At 40.4% G+C, this 22,565-nt stretch overlaps 1 long non-coding RNA gene across 1 annotated transcript; it reads right to left on the reverse strand.

Annotated features, from left to right (window-relative positions):
* Positions 1 to 7,870: 7,870 nt before the first annotated feature.
* Positions 7,871 to 11,963, reverse strand: LOC113574602 (uncharacterized). Its single transcript, XR_003410337.3, has 3 exons — positions 11,746 to 11,963; positions 11,557 to 11,630; positions 7,871 to 9,359 (listed from the first exon to the last, which is right to left on the reverse strand). It is a non-coding gene; the product is annotated as an uncharacterized LOC113574602 (long non-coding RNA).
* Between the last annotated feature and the right edge of the window lie 10,602 nt (positions 11,964 to 22,565).

Below are 22,565 nucleotides of genomic sequence, written 5' to 3' on the forward strand. Positions count from 1 at the left end.
TCACTGTCTCCTTGCCCATCACAGTTGTTGAGTCAGTCCCTCTGTCCCTCTTTGTGTCTGTTCCCCTTCTCATCAGTGTGCCCATCCCTGTGTCTGACATTGCCTTGGTCCTTGTTGTCCTCTGTCATGTTTGCGCTGGCTCGTGTCGGGTCGCTCAGTCCTCTGGCCTCACCATTTGGTGTTGGTCTGGGGGCCTTGGCCTGATAAGATGACGTGCTGGGAGTTGCGCCATCGGGAGGGGGTTCTGTCACGGCACGCCCCCAACATATTCGTGCGCGCATGTGTGTCGGTGCGTGTGTGTGTGTCTCTATTGTCATGCCCCTACCTCGTTAATCGATTATGTGTCCTTAGTTATGTTCATTGTTAGCACATGTATTTAAACTCCTGTTGTGCTGTTATTTGTTGTCAGTGTTTGCCCGTACGTACGCCCCTGTGTGTACCACACGTAAAATATCTTGCCAGTATTTTCTAGCTGTTTTGTTTTGTTTTTGTTGTTAACAAAAACACATTTTTTGTTACAGAGACTTGCCTTGGCATCCCACTTCATCACGACTTGTCACAAGAAGAATTTGCTTTGTGTTTTTGTGGATGAATTTTGTTGATTTTCAATCATGCTGACAGCCATAGTGCCACCAACCCAAAGATTATGATAATGTGACTTTTCTTCTTGAAATAAAGTAGATATATGCATTATGAGTCAACTGTGTACAATTTCTGAGTCAGATTTTTCATCACTACTGGTTTTATAGCTTCTGCTAGGATAAATGAGTGAGTGAGAAAGCCACACACAAAGAGAACACATTTCCTGGCTCCCCCATTTTCAAATTAAAGGATTTAGTGAGTACATTGAAAGAACTTTCTCTTAATGCATAAGCATATTAATATCAGTACACCCATGTTAAATTATACTGAATCTTGCATAAGTCTCTGTACCCATGAACCATCTTCCACTGACACAGGATATCCTCTGAAGCTGTCGCAAGCCCAACTTTTCCAGGTCTTGATAGTTATCCAAATCTACACCTTGTGGTTATTTCACTCCTACGTACGCCCAATGTCTCTTCCCACTGTGCGTCAGCCAGCTGTTAATCTCTACTCTGTCACCAGCGCTGTGGCTGCAATGCTTCCTGCAGCCCCACAGGAGAGGAAAAATTTAGGAAGTGGATGGTGATACATGGATGGAAGGATGAACTTTGTGGTGTATAAAAGCACCCCACCCCCACCCACTCCCCCCCCTAGGGAACCGTGAGCCTCGCCGTAAAGCCAGCTTCTTTCTGGCAGGAAACCCCGCCCACCTCCTCTTTCCATGGTTGCTAACGAGCCCAGCAGACCCAGAGCAGCATGGGGCAGATACAGCCACCTCACGCAGGAGATGGGAGATGGGAGCCTGGTGCTGCAGTTAAAGGGCTCACTGACCTTTGGCATGGTCCTGGCAAGATAACCATTGCAGCAGCGGTTGCTCCGCCTACTGGGATGCAGCCCTTTTCCGTAAGTTCTCAGTGAGCTCTCGGTGAGCTCTCCAAGCCTGAACAGAGCAGACACACTGAGCCCTGCACTGCCGTCGTGCTACAAAGGCATAAGGTTCCTTGGGCGAGATGCCACATGACCCACTTTCCCCACACTGCTGGACGTCAATGGCAGCCTTGCATGTTCCGTGCCAGACCCGTGGATTCCATGCCAGCCCCATGGGTTCTATGCCAGCCCCTTGAGTTCCGTGCCATGTACCCCTTTCAACAGTGGTGCTGTGTGATGCAACAGGCCAGCAAAGCTCCCACCAGGAGCCAACAGTACCATGCACTGCTCAACAGGCCCTGAGCAACAGAGAGGCTTTTCAGCCACAGCTTTGGCTAGACATGTGGACCCAACAGGGTGAACTAGCCAGATAAACACACATTTTTTTTAGCTTGGTATAATGAGAGCATAGACTGTAATGAAGCCAGTTGTCACATGATTAATCCGTCTGTGGAACTGCATTAAACTGTTCTTAGGGGTCAACTGAAAATGTGGCCCTGGGTGCCACACTGTGGCAGTGCCCCTGCATACATGTCTAATTTATATATACAATATATAATATATAATCAGTCAATCTATGAACAGATTTATTTTGGCCAACTACTCTTTTAAATGCTGCTTACAGCAAATGGTTTACAGAGAATGAATTTTACAGAGAATTCATTTTAACATGGGTGGACAATGTATTATGGAAATGCAATGGAAGACATTGATCTGTTTCAGAGTTACTTGCTGAGAATTTTACATAAGCAGGCAGACAGAATCAAAAGAAATTGTTGATACATACAAAAACTTAGGTAGCATAATATGAAAATTACAGAGGTCCATGCACTATGAGAAGGCCAAGGCATGGCTGGCTGGCTGTTGGATGCATTTCTAAAATTCACCGAAGACCACATCATGTGGCTTTATCCCTTAAGTTTATCATTTTGGGCTCTTCCGGATTCAAGAGCAATTGTACTTTTTGTCTGTTGTACTAATTGTCTGTTACAGGAAAGACATTCCTGTCGCAAGAATTATTCCCAAGAAAAGTGGGAAGAAAGAAGGTCATAAAGTCATCATCATGTCTTAATTTGGAAGAGAAGCTAAAGGAACACCTTGCAGATTTGATTTAATGCAATTTTTCTGATCCAGTCACTTAGCACATAAATAGGATGTTCCAGCTTATAAAATTCTAATGGCTGCTAGATTTACCTCTTGGAAGTCATGTTCACTATGGCCAAGCACAGTAAAATGCTGCAGAGCATATATATTCCCTGATGCTTGAGCATGATAGCTATTTATACATCTCTTCCAACCAACCTGCATCCATGTCAAAATAGTGCTGAAGTTGAAAGAACATCTTTCAGAATGCCCAGGTTGAGAGGCTGAATATTCTGAACAACACTAGACCTTAACACACAACAACTGCTTTGAACCTGCAAAAAAAAAAGAAAAGAAAAAGCTATGACAGCATCAATGTAGAGTCAAAGCCCTACTGAGGAGAAAAACCTCTTTGTGTAGTGTAAGAGATTAACTGAGGTGATGATACACAACTAAGTATACTTTATTAAACATTTGTGGAAACATTGGAGGTGCTTGAAGAGTACATTGGCTTATAAGACATTACCTTGGATGAACTTCCCCTTCTATAGGAAGTTATAATACAGGCTCTTTTTTTATCCTGGTTCTTGACTGTCACTCCTGATAGTCCCAGAAGGAAAAGCTGACTCACTGGGATGTTTCTTAGTTCCTGTTTGTGACGCATCTGTGATTTCCTTCCTCTGAAGTCACCCAAGCTAGCATTTCTGGCTTGCCCATAATGTATTTCCTGTGAATAGAGCTGGCTATCCAGGAATAAAGTTGGGTGGCTTTTCCTCTGAATATTAGAAATTGACATATGTGTTGCAAAACAAGGGGGATTTCCTGCCTTCAAAATTCTGGAGAAGAAATAGGGGAACTTGTGTGTAAAATGAGGATATTTGATATCATCAACCTGTAAAGTCAGAAGTAAGTTTCATATTTGGTAGAAAGGGAGAGTTCCGAGGTGTCATTTGGATACAGCACTATCCAGTTTCCTGTAACACTGACATAATCAGTATTTCTTACTCTGTGCAAAATTTTAAGAAAACACTTTCTGTGCAGATGTCTAACAGAGGGCATTAAAGACTGGAGAATTTTTTTTACATTTTTTTTTTTTTTTTTGGGGGGGGGGGATATCCCACAGTTCTTTCTGCATGAGAAACTGGCATGGTTCCCATGGCCAGACCTTTGGTATTTCACTTGAGCACAAATTGAACCCTAAATTTATGCTATGAGTAAGGAAGTCATGGTTCACTTCTGTTTAAAAAAGTCTACTGACTTTTTCTCAGAGTTAAAAATCAGACTTATGTTCAGCATCCTGTCCCTTTTCCCACAGCACCACTTCCGGACCATGCCGACATTTAAGACAAAAAGCAGTGCCAAAGAGTGACGCTGGCAGGGCCTTTGAGGAAATGCATGGCGACAGCCTGGTGACGCTCAGACTTGACCTTTAACATCAGTACTTTACCAGTAAATGATGTCATCCATGCACTGCTCGATGACTACAACCTACGGTTAACCTGATATCTAGAGCTGGCTTCCGTCATTGCCCCTGGCGAGCCTCCATTAAAACAAAAGCACATACACTTCCATCCCAAAATCTCATTAACTGCTGTTAAATTGCATTTTTTTTCCTACTGCCTCAGCACGCTGCCTGCCACCATAAATTTTCAAATTTGCATTGTGCTCCCTGAGAGGACATCTGCAATAACTGAAATCTTTTCTTGAACGTCAAACATGGACACACCAGCAAATCTGAATAGAACTGGAACAGTCCACCCACATTACGGCCTGTTAGACCAAGCAGCCGGGGTCCTCCTTCGGCTTGTGGTGGAATGCATTAAAGCACTCTCTGCGAACACAGAATGAGCCTCCTGTGTGAAGTCATTTGAAACTATTTAATCACATGTGCAGACTTGACGCTAGGCAATTAAAACCCCCGATGACCTGTGCCACTCGAGTTATTCTTATGTAAATGGCACAGTGCAAGGATTATGAAATATGCCTCGTAACAGCAGGTTCTGAGGGAGTCTTTAAGGCTTGTATTGCGGCCAGAGCAAGCCTGGGCAGGCTTCTTGAGCCCCGTCACAAAGACCTGCTCCACGGCTGCCTGGCGCTACGTGCAGTCTAAAGGGAAACCTGGCTCCCTTCCCCTGAGACAAACCAAAGGATGCTTCCTTCTGCTGGCCTTCAGATGAGGAGAGCAGCTGTGCTAGTAGCTTCCGCTCTGGCTCACGGGCCTTGTCTTAAATATCCACCATCCACTTCCCCCACCCACTGCCTCCACCATACGTATAATGCCTTTATTAATGCTGAAGCCAAAAGGTTCTTGGTTAGATGAGGGCGTAGGACAATCGTTGGTTTGACTGCTCTTTGACTGCTGCTCATCTGCTGGGAATACTGATTTCCATGCCAGTTATTTTTGGATTAAATCAGTGTCTGGTTTCCTATGTATCTGGTAATTTGTGTCATGCCCATCTTTCTCTACAGGGTTTGGCCTCAAAAAGAGCTTCCTGTTCCTTCTGAATGAAGGAAGGAGAGTAGAGAGACAGGGAAGGGTTGAGAAGTGGGTGATTTTGGCACTAGAGATAGGGTCTTTTCCTTCCTGTGGTTTTATGGCCTACTTACCAGTGTCTTACTTTCATCTGTGTGGGGTAGATATCTTTGACAGATCCACCTGTGATATTGCAGTGGTCTTGGGGATATCCAGGACACTTGGGTCTTCTGACCATAGTCAAAATTGGACTGTATGGTCCAGATGCTTGCAATGAATATTTTCAATATTAACTGTATTATTTACTGTATTATTTACTATGCTCATTATTTCTATTAATGTCAATAGTATTATTTGATGATATATTTATGGAACCACAGGTTTATCAATGACCTCAAGAGGCTATGTGTTATGTGAAGCTGTTTCGCTGTTTGATCTTCATGAGTCACTTTCTTGCACAAGGGCTGAGCATTGTTTCTCACTAAATTGCAACATTGATTCACTGGTAAAAATATTTTACAGTACTGGCTTAGACTCACGTTGGGTCAGATAAACGGGCCCAATCAGACACATTTACACATTTACACAGTGAGCTACAGCCTTATTGGCTACAGCTAATAAGAACATGGTGCTTTCCATGTCACAGCAGACATGGTGTTGATGCTGAGATGAGTTAGAAGGAGTAGTCAGGGGCATTCTGATGCAAACACTGCATCACATGGGCTTGAGGGGGAGTCTGGGATACCACAAGAAGAAACCTCACACTCCACAACACAAAAGGGGCATGCTCAATGTTGTCGCCTTTGGCCTCACAGATAGGAAACATGCTCGCCTGGAGGCAGTGAGGATGAAACAACATGTATGTAGAGGATGGGTGGTATAAGATGGGTGAATGACTCAGGAAGAGTAATTAATCTGTGAAGAGATGGCCACGATCCTACAACTGAACACAAGGCATAACATGGAAAAGAAGATGAAACCTGCAATGATTGCAGTTACACATTGTTTCATAAAATGTGTATAGAAAGTGTTCATGAACAAACAGGGCTGAGTGGTAATGACATACATGTACTGGTGTTATGTAATCAGAATATGGAAAAAGGGTAACTGTATTCTATTACAATATATTTTATAAATATTAGGATTACTTGCAATACATTACAACTTAACAACCATCACTTTCTCCTTTCTTTCTCTCCTGCTTTTGAAAATGATTCTAACCAAATGAATAGTTCCCATAATTGTTCTCACCACAACAGCATCAGCCTCAAATGTAGTCTGCATTTATTTAAAAATGTATAAAAATGTAGTGTTGTTACCCAAGCGGTGTTGGGGGTTATTTTAATTAATTCCCTTTCAATTGGTGATGGGATTGGCTTTTCAAGATATGCCCCCTTCTCTGTGCTAACCAAGTTCTAACAGGTGTTCTATCTTTTAACTGTGATGGAAAAATATTTTTAAAATAACCCTACCAATCTTGTCAAAATCCATGTAAGAGGTTTAACTGTAGCTTTTAAGGAAAGCATGTTGACAACATAAACATGTTTTGGTTTAGTCTTGAAGAAGTGTAGCTTGGATAGAACTTGTGTTTGTGCAGTGTATATCATGCTATGTGGCCTGACTTAAACTCTGGGCAAAGGAAGATCAGATAGTCTTGTAATGACTATCATCAAACACAAACTGGGGATGTGAACTGGATGCGGCACAATCTTGTCCACTATAGTCCTGAACCAAACCAGACGGGTCCAAGGCATTAACTCTGGTGCAAATAGTCTAGCAGAAACTTCATCATCACCTGCATTGTTGGACAGGAAGTGAGCGAGCTGGGAATCTGAGGTGTAGCAGTTCATGGGTGGCTTTGCTGTTTCTTAAAATTCCCACAACCAGTGGTGAGCCAAGCAGTGTATCATCTCAGTGTATTGGAGCATCTGAAAAACAAGCACCTCTCTGTACAGTTTACCAGCCGAATGCTCATCTATGAGTCAGGCCCCACTCGGCTTTCCTGGCACTGGTATAACATTCCAAAAAAAAAAAAAATCCTAGAAATGAAAACCAATGAAGATGACAGATTGTTATTAACATCATGAACAGCAAAACAGAGAGTCCAATGTGCCAATTTCACAATTATGTTGTGGCTATCCACTTTTTAATTTTAGAAATGGCAAGGCACTTCTCATCGCATACGATTTGCTGTCACACTATTGCACATTTTGTATTAGTTTTTCTTCTACTGATGTCTCATATCTCATCTGAAACTGATATTTCATATCTCATGTTCTGTTTGTAGAATAAGTATTTGTTCATATTAAATTAGATTGGAATTTAAAAGAAGGAAAATACTTTGGGAGTTGATAATTCTATGCTAGTGTATAAAACAATTTTGGAGTCCAAACATCGTAAAATTTGATCAAAATTGATACTTAACACTTTTTGAAAATTTATATTGTGGGATTTTCCCCAGTAATCTCCTTTATGCTACATATACATGTTATTATGGTGTCAACCATGACACTATTATTACAGTAATACACATATCCTAAGATTAATCTACTCCACTAATAATCTATAAGGCATTGAAAACTTGTTCTAAATATGTAATGAATAAAAACATAAAAAATACTCCTCACTGGAGAAGGACAATAGCACCTAAGTGGATTCATGGCTGACGCAAATACTGGCAAGCTTGACAAAATGAAACTGTCTCTGACTTGATGGAACCTCAGTCTGATTGAGTTGTATCCCTGTGCAAGCTTTAAAGTGCTCTTCAGTAATGTGTTTGCACTGTGGAGGAGTTTTATTGCCTCTTCTCAGATCACCACTTTGATGATAAAAGCCAAAGTGTATATTAGACAGCCTGCGCTGGCTTAGATTAGATTGTTTATCAAAGTGTTCTGACAGTTGATCCCAATAATCCTCAGTGACACATCATGTGCTATAATGGTCTTAGTGCCATAGATCTTAACTGCACATAGTTATCTTGGATATGATACCTGTATTTGAATTATACATTAGTATCCACAAAATTGCAAATTTTCATTTCATGTTTCATTTCATTTATCTAGTTTGGATGAATTACATTCCAATAACCAGAGGCACAAAATTATTTTCCCCTTCCATACTCCTTACATTGCAAATCACCAAACAACAAACTAGATAACCTTAGATATATCTAATTACATTCCGAAGTCATCATCAGTATTACATAAGACAACCTATATGTTTAATGTAATAAAAACAAACAAACAGACAAACAGCTATGTAGTCATGGAATTACCTTGGACAAACTGATCATCAATGCAATATTTGCATCAGAAGCAATTAGAAACAAACATGCAGATCTCACAGCCTGGGTTGCCCTGTACCTTTAATTTCCTGTGTTTAGGTTCATTTGAAAGTTGCTAATATCACCGGCTCTGTTTTCTGCACTTTAGTTGTTCAGAGACGCTGGGCTTCATTTTCTTCAGTGTCTCTTAATCACTGCAATCTTAATCTTTGAACGCCAAGGAGGGAAAATTCCCTCTGAGTTGTTGAGCCAGGAAAACTTTCCCCCCGACTTGAAATCTCAGCCCTGCTTTTCTTATGGAGCACAGCACTGCTAATTGGCTTTGCAGACTGCCGTCATCAACGAAGACTTATGATGTTAAAGGTTTTGCAGCACAAACGCGTGGTGTCACTTAAGAAGCCTCAAGGGGGAAAAGTAAACGTGGGCATAGGCCAGAGTAGCTCTGCATGTGCAGCGAGCTGGTTTGCTTGCTTGAGTGATGATCTAATGATTCAGTATAAGAGCAATATTTCCCAACTACCAAATTACCACATTTAACTGTTAAACCCATTTTGCTCCACAACTTGCTTTTAAAGTATATCAAAACAATCACATTGCAAAACTACTACAAGTCACTGTTAAGAAGCCACACACGTAGTGCTTTGGCAAGCCTGCTCTGTGTCATTTACTACACAAATGGCCCTCAGCCACAAATGCTAGTTTAAAAAGTCCTAATCCTCTAATATAAACCTTTTTGCTTCTCGGAAAAAAACCCTGGAAAGATTCTGTAATGTCAAAAACAAGTGACTGATTACATTTATACTCATACTGCTGCATAAGAGTGGAAAACAACAAGCAAAAACACGATGCCTTCAGTTGAAAGTGGATGTTTTCCATCTCATACACTCAGCTCTACTGCCAAGGGGATTTCCATCCTTCAGAAGGTGGCAGAAGCATCTCGGTTGACTTCTGGAGTGAGCAGTGACCTCAGGGAACTGGGATTGACCTGGGATGTAGGATGTATGGTTGCTGAAAAGAAGGAAAGATGCTCATTGATTGCTCAGTCAGTTCTGCAGGGATGGAGCATGCATTGTCCACTGAGGCTTGTGGTGGTCTGATTTAATCACCACCACCACCCCTCCCCAGTAATCATTGGACTCATACACCTAGGTCAAAGTTTTTTCATGTTAATTTACTTTTTTTGCGGGTGAGAGGAGTTGTGTTACAGAGCTCATCTGCAGTGTTTTAGTGTGAGGTCTGTGGATAGAGCACAATAGGAAACCTCACTTTTAAACTATTAATTTTTAATCCAAATATCTACATCTATGCATTTATGAATATCTATGCATACTTTAATATCTGTGCACATACATAGCAAAGTATGTTAGCTCTGTGCATTCTCCAGATAAAACCATCCTTGGTTTTAATGGTTGTTAGAGGAAGTCAGTATTTTATGGTTCATAGTTGCTCACCTATCCAGCTGCATTTAACCTGAACACTCCTTCTTGTTTATGGAAATGTCTTACTGGCATAATCTGATTACTGGAATAATCTGACACTCTTGATGAAAGTCCCAGCACGCTGCATCCAATGACGTCAGCCATGTCAGATGTGTCAGACATGCAGGAGCTGAATTTCAGCAACACGTTGCACCATCTTGTCCTCCCAGGCCCACAACTGAATTAAATTTAAACTAGTAAATCAGTTCAGAAGAGGAACATCAAGAAAATGCGGCCTGTGGCTTGACTGAGTGGGACTGCAAATTTCTCGCAGCTGCTGCGTTCTCTGATCGGAGATTAATCTATGTTCCAAGACAGAATTTAGACATATCAAACGTCCACATCCATGTTATATTAATAACACTGATAACACTGCACCATGCGGGTACAGCGAAAGAAAAGGAGAAGGATTAGTTGTTTAAAATCATCTGGGGAGATCTTAAATCTGAAATGACAGATTTGGAACCATGTGTCTCTTGAACAGTACAGGGAACAAGAGAAGGAGAAGGACAAGCCCACTGCAGGCATTAGATACCGAGATAAGAGCAGAGAACAGAAAGATAAATTGGATGGAGGTGATGTCTGAGTTTGTCTAAACAGGGAGGGAGAGATGTGGGAGGGGAAGCAGCAGGGGGAAGAAACTGGAGCTCCAGAAAGAGGGGAGAGGGCGTAAAAGAGCTGGAAGGGAAATGGGGGCTATGGCGGGGTGGGCGTTTTGCCCCGCCACCTCAGCCCTGCCGCGGTGGACCTCAGTGACGTGGTTACAGCCAACCGGAACGCAGCGTTCACCACAGCTTCAGACGAGAGGTGGAGCATTTCATGAGCCTGGCGTGGACAGCCGGTCTGACATGCTTACGCTTCCCTTACCACATCAGGATCAGGTAGATAGGGCTGAGTCTGCAAATGATGTCAGAGCACTGTTCGGAGGTTTCAAAACAGTCAGGCTCCACATCACTGGCAGGAGCTGGTAGCTAATGTAATTTTAGGACATTAAATTTATAAAGGCAAACTTAGCATACACTCTTTGTATTAGAAGTATTAGTAAGTATAAATTGTGACTAATTTCAATAAAGCTGGATCAGCTTTATCAGAAAGAGAAATAGATAGATAGATAGATAGATAGATAGATAGATAGATAGATAGATAGATAGATAGATAGATAGATAGATAGATAGATAGATAGATAGATAGATAGATAGATAGATAGATAGATAGATGGATGGATGACTTGACATGTAGTTCAGAATTAAAATATTCAACCCAGCATTTATTTTGCACTGACATGTTGACATCAGTTATCCAGATGCTGATAGATAGCTTCATTAGTTGATATTGGAGACTGGCAGAAAGGTTTTTGTAGTTATTAAACCCCTCAAGCTTGAATTCTTATTTTCATAGTGCCATGCTATTAAAAGTTTTAACTTACTCTAGTAAAACTGAAGCTAGCTGTATATGTGCTTGTACAGCTGACAGCAAGAATCATAAGATCTTTCATTAGGGATTGGAGCACTGTGCGCAACGTTTGTAGAGACTCTTGAACTGCAGGGAGGCCTTAAAACCATATCAAAACACTGATGGTACATTTTAAACAGAGGTACAATTTTAACAGAGGTACAGTTTATACAGAGGTATAGTTTTAACAGAGCTATAGTTAAAGCAGAAGCATAGTTTAAACAGGGGCTTAGTTTTAACATAGGAAGTGAAAATGTGAGATCTCTTTTTTTTACCTGACTTGGCTTAGTGGACTGGCCCTGAGTGTCCAGATTTTCTACAGTCTTGCACATCTGGAAAAGTGCTGGAACTGATTATCAGACACACACACACACACACACAGGACCTGAATTATATACTCATAATTTAAGATTCAACTGAAAATGAGAAAGTTGAGAAACTAACACAAAATTCTTCATACAAACCCCATGAGAAGTTTTTATTTTCAACTTGTTATTATCCCGTTTAGAAATTCAGCAATGAAGAGTCAGGAAATAAATACAGTGACACACATACACACACACACACACACACACACACACACACACACACACACACACACACACACACACACACACACACACACAAGCACTGCACTGTTAGCATATGGCAAGCTCCAGCAAGGCTGACCCACTTGTCAATGAACCAGCGATGTGGTTAAAGCAGGATAAACACTGTATTAAAAATGCTCCTCTCTCTAGTTCCACCTCGCCTACTTCGACTGCCAAAAGCAAGGAGGACACTCACCGGGACTAAACTTAACTAGTCACTCAATTTAAACTGTTACAAATTTACTAGATTTGGGAGTTTATAGTGAGAGTTTGACCTAGCAATAATAGCATAGCTAATGAATAAATTAAAGTTTTTCCAGTTCCAGTTTCCAGTTATATTCTCATGATAAATGCTAAAATAAACACATTTTATACCTTATACCTTAGTAGTTTAATAGCTATTGAGCAGAACTAACTCTTGAGTTATTCTATATGGCCCATTGTAAAGGATAAAAAGGGCCAGTATTTTTGGTTTTTGGTTGAAGAGTCTGGGAATTTTAGCTATATGTGTTTGGCTATTGACACTGGAGCAACAGTATTATGGGCATTTTTGTTTATTTATTTTATAGTAGTTTCAGTTGAGCAAAAGTTGATCGGCTGATACCAGTTAACACAAGTCTACATTCGGTAAGTATTTACAGTCATTTTTCTGACCAGTAATCTTAATTAAAGAGGGAAGATTCACAACCCACCCTGCCATCACATATGCTGTTCAGGGTTTGGGGGTGGGTGCAGGGGTGGAATGCCACACAACCCACATACACCATTACTCAAGTGAAGCCTGACTTACACACCAGCATAGTGTCCACACATTCTCAACCTCATGTTTGTCAGATAAACACACCCATGTACTTCACTCTGGTGACAACACATGCTCAGGCCTGTCGGCGAGTCAAATTACCCGTAAATGAGAAAAGCGTGGTGGTGAAGGCTATTTATTAAATGTCCGAGATTAGCCATCACCTCCAGAAACGCACAGCATGCTTCAGTGGCAGTGAAAATAGATGTATGTTTAAAAAAAACATGTTTTTGGTGAAATTGAAGAACTTGGTTTTCAGAATTTGGCTCCCACTGTTGACATTTACTTGCTCTTGGCCTGGATCTTTGAAGCCTTTTCCAAGTAGGGATAGAGGTGTAATTTACCATGACAAGCTTGATTGCAATGTGCCAAATGTCTCATTGATCACTGTGAACACACACAAAAACAGTTGCACATGCTTAGGGTCCAGCTAAGTCAACGATATCAAGAAAGGACAGGCAAGAATCTTTTTACTCTTGAAATATATATTTTATATTTTATATGCAAGTATATACACCTTAAACTGATATGCTTGACATCTTAGCTTTAAATTAACCTATCATTCCTCTGCATGGGTAAGCATTTTCTCAAAAGTATCACGTTTGACCTAGCCTGAACCTATCATGTAAAAGTACATTGGACATGAATTACTTTCAATTTGGGGGCTGTTTTTACCATCCTGTGGTAAGCTCCACCACTGAGAAACAAGTTCAGGTTCCAGTCGTGCCAAACCACCTCTGGCTGAGGCCCAAGTGTCCACAACTTAAGGTGGTGATGGTGGTGGTGGGTTGCCATGCTAGTGCTGAGCATCTGCTGGTGTTTATTAATCAAGAAAGGCAGTTAGCAGTTCAAGTATACCCAGTATCAGGAAGAGATAACGCAGCAGCTGTGATGTGTTTCAGAGGTGTTCCTGGGTGATTGGTTTTGATCAGACCTACCACGATGGAAATTAGGGCTGAAATGAAAGAACAACATTCAGTACATTCAATAACAATGTTTTGGTGTGAGCCTGTCCAACAAAATCACAAACAAATTCTTGGTCGACCCAATCACGCAGGGCAGGTGCAAGTGCCATGGTCAGTGTGTGTGTGTGTGTGTGTGTGTGTGTGTGTGTGTGTACAGATGATTTTGTGCATGTACACTTCTATTTGCATGGTTGACAAAGCTTTGATCTCTTCAGTCTGCTCTATCATGTACAACCTAAGACTGATATAATAAAGCTCATAAGAGCCTGTCTTCTCTACATCAGTTCCTGTTAAACATACAGGCTGTTGACTTTGGCTCATCTCACACTGTTGGGGGCGGGGGGGGGGGGGGTAGCCCATGTTTTCCACCCTCAGAGGTGGACTGACATGGTACACTCCAGTCATTATGAAGGCTACCTTCCATTGGAAAATGTGCGCCCTATATTTGTTAAAAAAAGCAACTTGTACAGAAATTCATTCTTTTGTGTTTGGAACTCTAAATGTTGTAGTGTGCAGTGTGTATACAATTCATGATTATAAAGTAGTATGAAGTATATAATTTGTTTTGCATGGTTTATCATATTTGTTACAACTGTAATTAGAATCAACATTTTAGTCATGCCACTACAACAGAAATGTGACTTCACATACTGAAAAAAAACAAACTACTGAATGTGTGTAGGCTTTTTCTTTCAATAATTGGTATTACTTTTTCCATAAAAGGCTTTGACTCAAGTTGATTTTATTCAATTATTTCATTTAAAGCTTCAGTATGTAAGATTTGTTTACTAAGAATTGAAAGTTTATTTAATGAGTCAAGAGGAAAAATATCTGCTAAAATATAACGTCCTATTTTGTAACCCAATAAAGCATGAGATAGTCATTCAAAAGCTAGAGCTGTCGGGTCAGATTCGGTGGGAGATTTTCATAACACTTCAGAGGTCTTTACATATTAACATCACAAGCACAGGCTCAAAGGAGGTTCTGGCTGGATGGACTAGTTACCTGAGTAATGTTAGTAGGGACATGGCTCACAGTATTGATCGAAATGGTGCTGCAAGTTGATGAACGGAAGGAGAGATATAGCACTGAACATGGAGCCACTGGAATGACACAGACATCCTCTGCCTCTTCACCCGTGGTCAAAGCAATGGAACCAATGAGAGTCAGCAAGCTAAAAGGGGAGACCAGCAGAGCTCGAACTAAGACCAGAATAAACACTGGCTTGGCTTTTCAGAGTTGGTGAAAGCTCCATGACCTGAAGAGATTCAGGAGTGTTGCTGAGTTGAAGTTTTTTTTTTTTTTTTCTTTTTTGCTGAACACATTATGTTGGTGGTTTGCTAGCTAGCTACTGAAAATAGCCAGCCAGATTATTAAAAGTTGTGAAATTTATTGTTAGTCTTGTAATGCAAAGCATGCAACTTTAAATTTGTTTTGATTGTGTAAATAACATTAGCTGGTTAGCCAATTACGTTGTGAACAGTGTGGGATTTTTTTTGCATCAGAGTTCGTTCTCGGGTGTTTGAAAAACCATGCTAGCTATTATTTTCAGATCATTTTCAGTGCTACTGTATGTCTGTCATTGTTTAAAAAAAATGCTCTACATGATATATATTCTCATCACAAAACACAGCTACATTTTCTTTGCAAAATACATGGATAACAATAGCTTATTAAAGTAACCTAACGTTTCTGGGGGTCACATTGGACTACTGGTTCATGTTAGATTATACTACATAGCTTTTCACAGAAGATATTTAAGAGCAGACAATGTCAAAGCAATGGACATTCAGCCAAAAAGGCTAGTTGCAAAGCACAAATACATATTGCTTTGGTGTAGCTTTCTGAAGAACATTAGCTACCTTTTCCTAGTTAAACTATTCACAATACTGATGATAGCAACCTAGATAAACAGATGCTGTCTGATTCAACAGCCACTCTTTTGGTACAAGTTTAACCTAGCACTGTGTGAATATGAATTTTATTCTCATACATATCTGCATTTAAAATGTCTCAAATGCAGATCCTACATTATATTGATAAGGATATGATTAAATTACAGTAGATAATTAACTTATATCCTCAAAGTACATTTCCATCAAAGAGTTCAGATCAACTTCTCCTTGAATGGCATGCAGCCCATATTATAAAATGTACCCACATTAAAAGAGGCTCTTCTGTACATGTTTCCACCATACAGTTCACATATTCCCCAGACTTACAAAGTGCAGCTTTAAACAATAAATAATTGCTTGTTTAACTTTCTGATTTATTAACCAATTCATTTTATCTGGAAACACACAGTCAAATATTTAGTTTTACACTGGTCTTGATGTTAACATTCTTATTTTGACTTATTTTGATTGTTTCTTTCTGAAACTACAGAGGTTCCTCATGGCTAGTTATGGTTCTGACTGTAGTAGAATTTTTTTAGCACATTAGGGATTAACAAATCATATCTTCACTATACCAAGGTTCTACTAGATCTAGTCTAAAATATTGTCATTTGACCCCAAATATGTTAGCTGTAGTCTGCAATTGTTACACACTGAAACAATCAATGGAGTACTCACTATATCAACCCTAAACAGTATGACACAGTGGCACATATGTAAAGCTTTATAATCACTTGTTCAGAACTTTATAGAGTTATAATAGAGTACAGCAGTCCTCTAAATATTCATATCTAAAAGGTTTTATTTACATCCACAACATAAACGAAACAGGGGATGGCTGAGCAGCAACTGAACTTCACAACAGAAATCAACATAAGGCAAAAAGCAGTGATTCACATAACACATCTGCACTGCTTTGCTGGGAAATGTTCTTCTATCAAAAATGACGGTCATTTCCATAGCTCCGGAACAATGCAATTGTGTATCTGATTCTTTTGGTGTCAGATTGTGTGATAACTGAACGACTCTTACAAACATTCTCTCCTGCAGATCAGTTAAAGTGCTCCTCAGTAATTACATTATGGATATAATTACAGAGATGCTGATTTCAAATGTTTTTAACATACTGACAAGGCTAAATTTGATCCAGTCTGTAGTAACAGAACATCAGCCAACAGGTCAGAATGTAAAAAAAAAAAAAAAAAAGACTGTGAAATAAATATTCTTTGTTGCCTTCAGTGGTATATAGTAACTCACTGTAGAAGTTTAAGGGGCCTGGGGTTCAAATTATCTTGAGCTTCTTTACCTTATACTTCTAAAATCTGTAATAACATGCCCTTGGCATATAAAAGACAATCTGCAACGTTGGCAGCAGTGCTGCATTTCTGGATGGCTTCTGTGATCCTGGCTGTGCTGTGATCCTGGCTGGCTCGTTTCCCCTCGGTTCCCCTCGCCTTTCGCTCGGTTCCCCTCGCCTTTTGCTTTTATGAGCCGTTTCTGGAAGGTTCTGGCGGCACCAGGAGCAGCTCTGTGGTTTTGATGCCCTGCCTGCTGCCGGCTGGAGGCACGTTTGGCTTGCACATGTGTCCCCCAACCCCCAACACCACCCCTGCCCCTGAGGGCTGATCTGTGGCAGGGGCAAGAGAAGCACCAATGCTGACAGTGCCGCAAACCACAATGAAACTCCGCAGAAGAAATAGCCCAACTTGACAGGTCACAGGCTTCTCCCCCTACAGTTCCGCAAGAAGCTTCTTTAAATGATCAGCCCTGGACCTCACCGTTCCATTGGATTTTGTGTGTGTTTGTTTGTCAAGTGTGTGTGTGTGTGTGTGTGTGTGTGTGTGTGTGTGTGTATCTACACTAATACAATGTGGTAAGTAGTAAGGAACATGAACCTTTATCTGCTTGACCGAACTCAATCAACCAACATGCAACTTACTTGCTGTTAATCACAGAGTGATACTCTTAGACTTCCTTGGCAAACACAGGCTATTTAGCTGTGAATTGAAACTTATGATATCCACTAAGAAAGATGTTTCCTATATGAATCAGACAACAGATGGTGAATCTCATGTAAGGCAGGAGTTCAGAAACCTAATGGGTGCATATTTTCACTTAAAGATAACAGGGGGTTCTATCATGTTACCAGAAGCTTTGCATGATTCAGGAAAGGTATGTTGGCTAGATCATTGGAGTGCCTAATTGTATGTGAGTTTTGGCCCCTAATATGCATGCTAGCAGGTAACCACAGCTTTGCTAGTTAAGATTTCCTCCAGTGAGGCCCTACATTAGAGTTGTTTAAAATGTGTGTTATTTTTACAAACACCATAAGGCCTCTGTTTTCTATGACTTGGCGCTGCCCTCGTGAATCAGTCTGGTAACTGAGAAGATATTAACGACTTCTACCATTGTGATCCCACACATAGAACTTGTAATGTAGAGCATAATTAGATTTTAGAAAAATAGTCTTCACATACCCCTTCTCATACCTACAACTCATAATCATTGTGTTATGGTGTTTTTCATTTCATTGTATTGTGACTTATATTAAGGGTTTTGATGTAAAATCATATCAAATCATATCAAGGTTCTAGTGGATGTGTTAGAGTTTAGAAGAATGATGAATGAATCAAACAGCATGTCTTTTCAGTACAGTGTATATTAATGGGTACATATGAGGACATGAAAGACAATGCAATGTGCAAAAGAAGAAGCCTGTTTAACTGGACTTAGTTTTTCCAGATATTTACAAATGTGTCCCAGTAAAAGTGTTAGCCTGAGGATTTATGTTACTGTGAAGTCGAATGCCACTTATTGGGATAGGAATTAGGAAGAAACTGACTTCTCCTTAGAAAAGAAATGTCACATAATGATCTTCAGTCCCCCACATGCTCTCTGGCACTAATGTACCTTCAGGTCATGTCCAGTTGGTATAAATACTGCACTTATCGCTTGACCTCTACAATAAAAAAAGGAGAGAGAAATTAAACTCTGTTACAATATCATAACATGACTGCAGCACGCTTTAGAACATCACACAGATCAAGAAATGAATTAAAAAACAGATGCATCAGATCCAGAAGAGGCAAGCCTTATAAACTCCCATGTAGAATATCGAATTTGCTACTTGTTAGTAACAACGCACCGTGTAAGATTATTTCACATTATCCACTTACATTAGAAGCAGCTCAAGTTGGACATTAGAGTGACACTTCAGTTTAACTAAAGACTAAAGACTAAATCTAAGACTGAGAAATTCAGCACTGCAGCAGTTGCAGACTTAGACAAAGGTCTCTTGTCCAAGTCTGTCATTGACCATCATCTCATCCTCTATACTGTGGATATATTAAATCCCAGCCAAGGCCTCTTGCCCAAGCTGACCAGTAACACACACACACTCTCAGAACATATATTTCCAAAAAAATATGATCTTTGTTTTTCTATATCTAATCAATTCAAACTCAATCAAACAATGATTTTAAATAACTAAATAACAAAATTTCCTGGTCAATTTAAAAACCACACACATGCAAATGCATGCAGGCATGCACACACACACACACAAACACCCACGCGTGTGCGCGCACACACACACATACACACACACACACACACACACACATAAAATCCATTAATTCAAAAGGTTTATCATCTGCATCTACGTACTAGATGCTGCAGTTATCCTTAAAGCTACATTATCAAAAAATATAGAATGTACTGTTTCAGTCATTAACTACTGGTAGGGGAGATGACTCTCACAAACAAACAGCATTCTTTAAAAAACACTTTGAGCACATATGTAATTTAATGATGCAGCTGTGATGTGTTGGACCAAACCATAGTTGAACACATTCACTGAACATGTTTAATTTTAGCTATACAGATGAAACAGATTTGAACCAACATTGCTGCCAGAAGCAAATGAATTTCAGGGACATGATGCAGTCACATCGACTCTGTCGACTAGCTGATCCCGTTGGATTAGTTGCCTGGTGAAATGGGCAGCAATGCTGAATCCCAAATATCCATTCAACCATTTACAGCCCTTTTCACAAACATTTAAAACACTTTATCTTATCTCTTTACTGTTGTATTAAGTCCTTTTTCCTGACCCTGCATTCATATACTTGGATAAGAACAGTTCTAAGTAGGAACTAGAAAGGAACTAAGATTGTTACACGACTATAGCCTCTTTTCCACTGTAGGGCCAAACAGCTACAAAAGATGCTTCAGGTCATTCTCTTTCTTAGAGGACTCTTGAGAACAATTACTCTTTCCACAAGTATTGTGCTGGTAATCAGGGCCAGGAAGTATTTGTGGCAGTAACGGGTTCTTGTAATAATTACTATATAGTCACTATATAATTCCAGTCACTAGGTGTGTCTGATTAGATGGATAATTGAGTTGTTTTGATTGTTTTTTTTTGTGTTTTCTGTTACATGTGCAAAACAGCACAGGCCATATTTAAATTCTAAATGTCTGTGGCGAGAGCAAACGCAACAAGAGGAGGCTTGCCTCCATTTGTAGAACCAATCAGCGAATGCCTATGTTGTTAAACGATCCAATCCAAATAATCCAACAGCTCTGGGCACAGTTTGTAAGCAAGCTGTGCCTCACCATGTTTGTGTTAACTATACGTACTCAGAACACTCTGGACCTACAGTGGAAAGGGGGCTATAGATTTTACAACTGGGCAGGAGCGCTTTGTTTGTAAGAACATTTCTTCATCTTCTAGCATACGAGGTGCTTATGGTACTGTTTGTGCTTTCCTATCCCGCACAGAATTGCCCCAGTTGAGACGCCCGTTACAAACTCCTAAAGGTACACAGCTGTCGTGAAGAAAGTAAGTTGGGGGAAACAAATGTAAAACGAGAGTTTAATGAGAGTGTAAAAATGTCCTCTTTACCTGATTTATTTATAAGGATATTAAAGACAATTTCAGTTCAGAGCTACAATATGCCCTCTAAAACATACTTGCAGGTCTCCAACCAAAACACACATCTCTCAAACAGAATATTCTCACTGATCATAGTCGTAGAATAGGTTATCTTTAATGTGGCTTATTATTACACAGTGAGTTGTGTCCATGGCTTGCCCTTGGGCCATATGTTTGACAAAACCTGTTAGTAGTGGATGTTTCAAGTTTCAAGTTTGGTTTATTTGTCACATACATAGTCATACACAGTATAACTCGCAGTGAAATGGTTGAGAGTGCTCTGTCCAAACTGAGGAAAAAGAAAACAGGGGTGCATAGAGAAATATATATTCTATATATGTACAAAAATATATTAACAATGTATGCACAATATATGTATATTATGTTTATATATATACAATGTTTCAAGTTTCAAGTTTCAAGTTTGGTTTATTCGTCACATACATAGTCATACACAGTATAACTTGCAGTGAAATGGTGGACAATGTATATGGTTGTGTATATATATGTGTATATGTTTGATGGGGTTGCAGTTCTGCGTTGCACTACAGAAGGGATTTGGGGAAAAAAGAGGCTGAGTTGTCCCACGTCAAGGCACATTTGCAAAGGATTCTGGGACAGCTCATTCTTTTCCACTGAGCTGACTGCCCAAGCCGGGACTTGTGTGGTCCTAGCCAAAAAGACATTCTTTCTTCACCATGAAGTGGACTCCTGAGGTCAAAGCTTTAGTTACTCCTAAACTCAATCTAATACGTGATTCCGTAAATCATCTCGCACGCGTGCTCGTGTACGTGTTCAATGCTATAGCTGACACATAAAAGCACGCGCAAGCACAAACATATTTCTTCTGGGACACGGCTTACGAGGTCACCCGTCTGCTTCTCTACCAGAAACAGATGCTTTTCTCTAGAGGCACATCCCACTTCTCTGGATGGTCCTGATAACACCTACGCCACAGGCTGATCTGGGCTCTGTGAAACTCTGGGCTGAAGAGTGTCAGGGCCTCAGGTGATGACCCCTAATAAGGATGGGGGTAGATTTCCTCCTGTCTTTCCCAACACTGACCTTTTGAGTTTCAGGGATGCCCTTCTCAACCCCTGTAAGCCTAAGTTCCTTGCAATTGTTTAAGTACCTGTCACACCTCGCCTGTGGAATTCTGTAGCTTGTGCAAATCTGCACGTACACAAACACATGCACACACCAAGTGCATGCATACACTTCCCTAAATACACAATATGCAATTCATCCATATTCTTTATTTATATTTGTGTGTGTGTGTGTGTGTGTGTGTGTGTGTGTGTGTGTGTGTGTGTGTGTGTGTGTGTTTTATATGTGGTATATATAATGACAAATTCATAATATCACTAATTTCGATTCATTGTAAGGTTAAAAGCATTAGTTCTCCTTATAGTTCCTCAAATACCTTCGACGAGCCAGTCCCAGGATATATCTGCACACATCTCTCTTCCATGGTCATTACTTGTAGTGACACCCCCATGGTATGGCTTGAGGGGTCCTGCGTGGTTGTGCAGGTGTGTGGTGACAGGTTTGGGAAAAACACCACTGCTGTTTGCTGTCCCGCACTGCTGCTGACCCCCTGACCCCCAGCCGCTCCCTCTGGACAGAAGCCTAGGTTGAAATAGCCCTCCCCTCCCTCTGCCTTTGCCAAAATACACCATCATTAGCTTAAAAAAACATCTCTGGTCTGCCATTTATTGCCCTAAATGTGAATGTAGCCCAAATTCTTGCTTTATGGGGCCTAGTAAAGCCTCTATGTGTGTATGTCTGAATGAGTGAGTGAGTGACAGAAGCAGAAGAAAGGAAAGAAAAAAAGAGAGACATACTCTTAATCAAGTTCACTTCCTTCTGTCCCTTGGCTCTGTGGGGCTGTATAACTGACTTTAACAGAAAGTAGTGTAGAAAGTAATGTAGATCACAGTCGATGTAGCAGGTTCCTTCTGCCCTTCAACCCGCCGTTGGTTTCAAGGCCCCCCTGTGCACGTTTACATTATACATGGCAGGCACACACCCAGCCCATAATCTTGGAAGCACACCCAACGGCGCTATAAAGAATACCCTCTTTTGATATGTTGAATTGC

The sequence above is a fragment of the Electrophorus electricus genome, chromosome 18, assembly GCF_041902795.1.
Source record: "Electrophorus electricus isolate QZ-2024a chromosome 18, ASM4190279v1, whole genome shotgun sequence".
NCBI lineage: Eukaryota > Metazoa > Chordata > Actinopteri > Gymnotiformes > Gymnotidae > Electrophorus > Electrophorus electricus.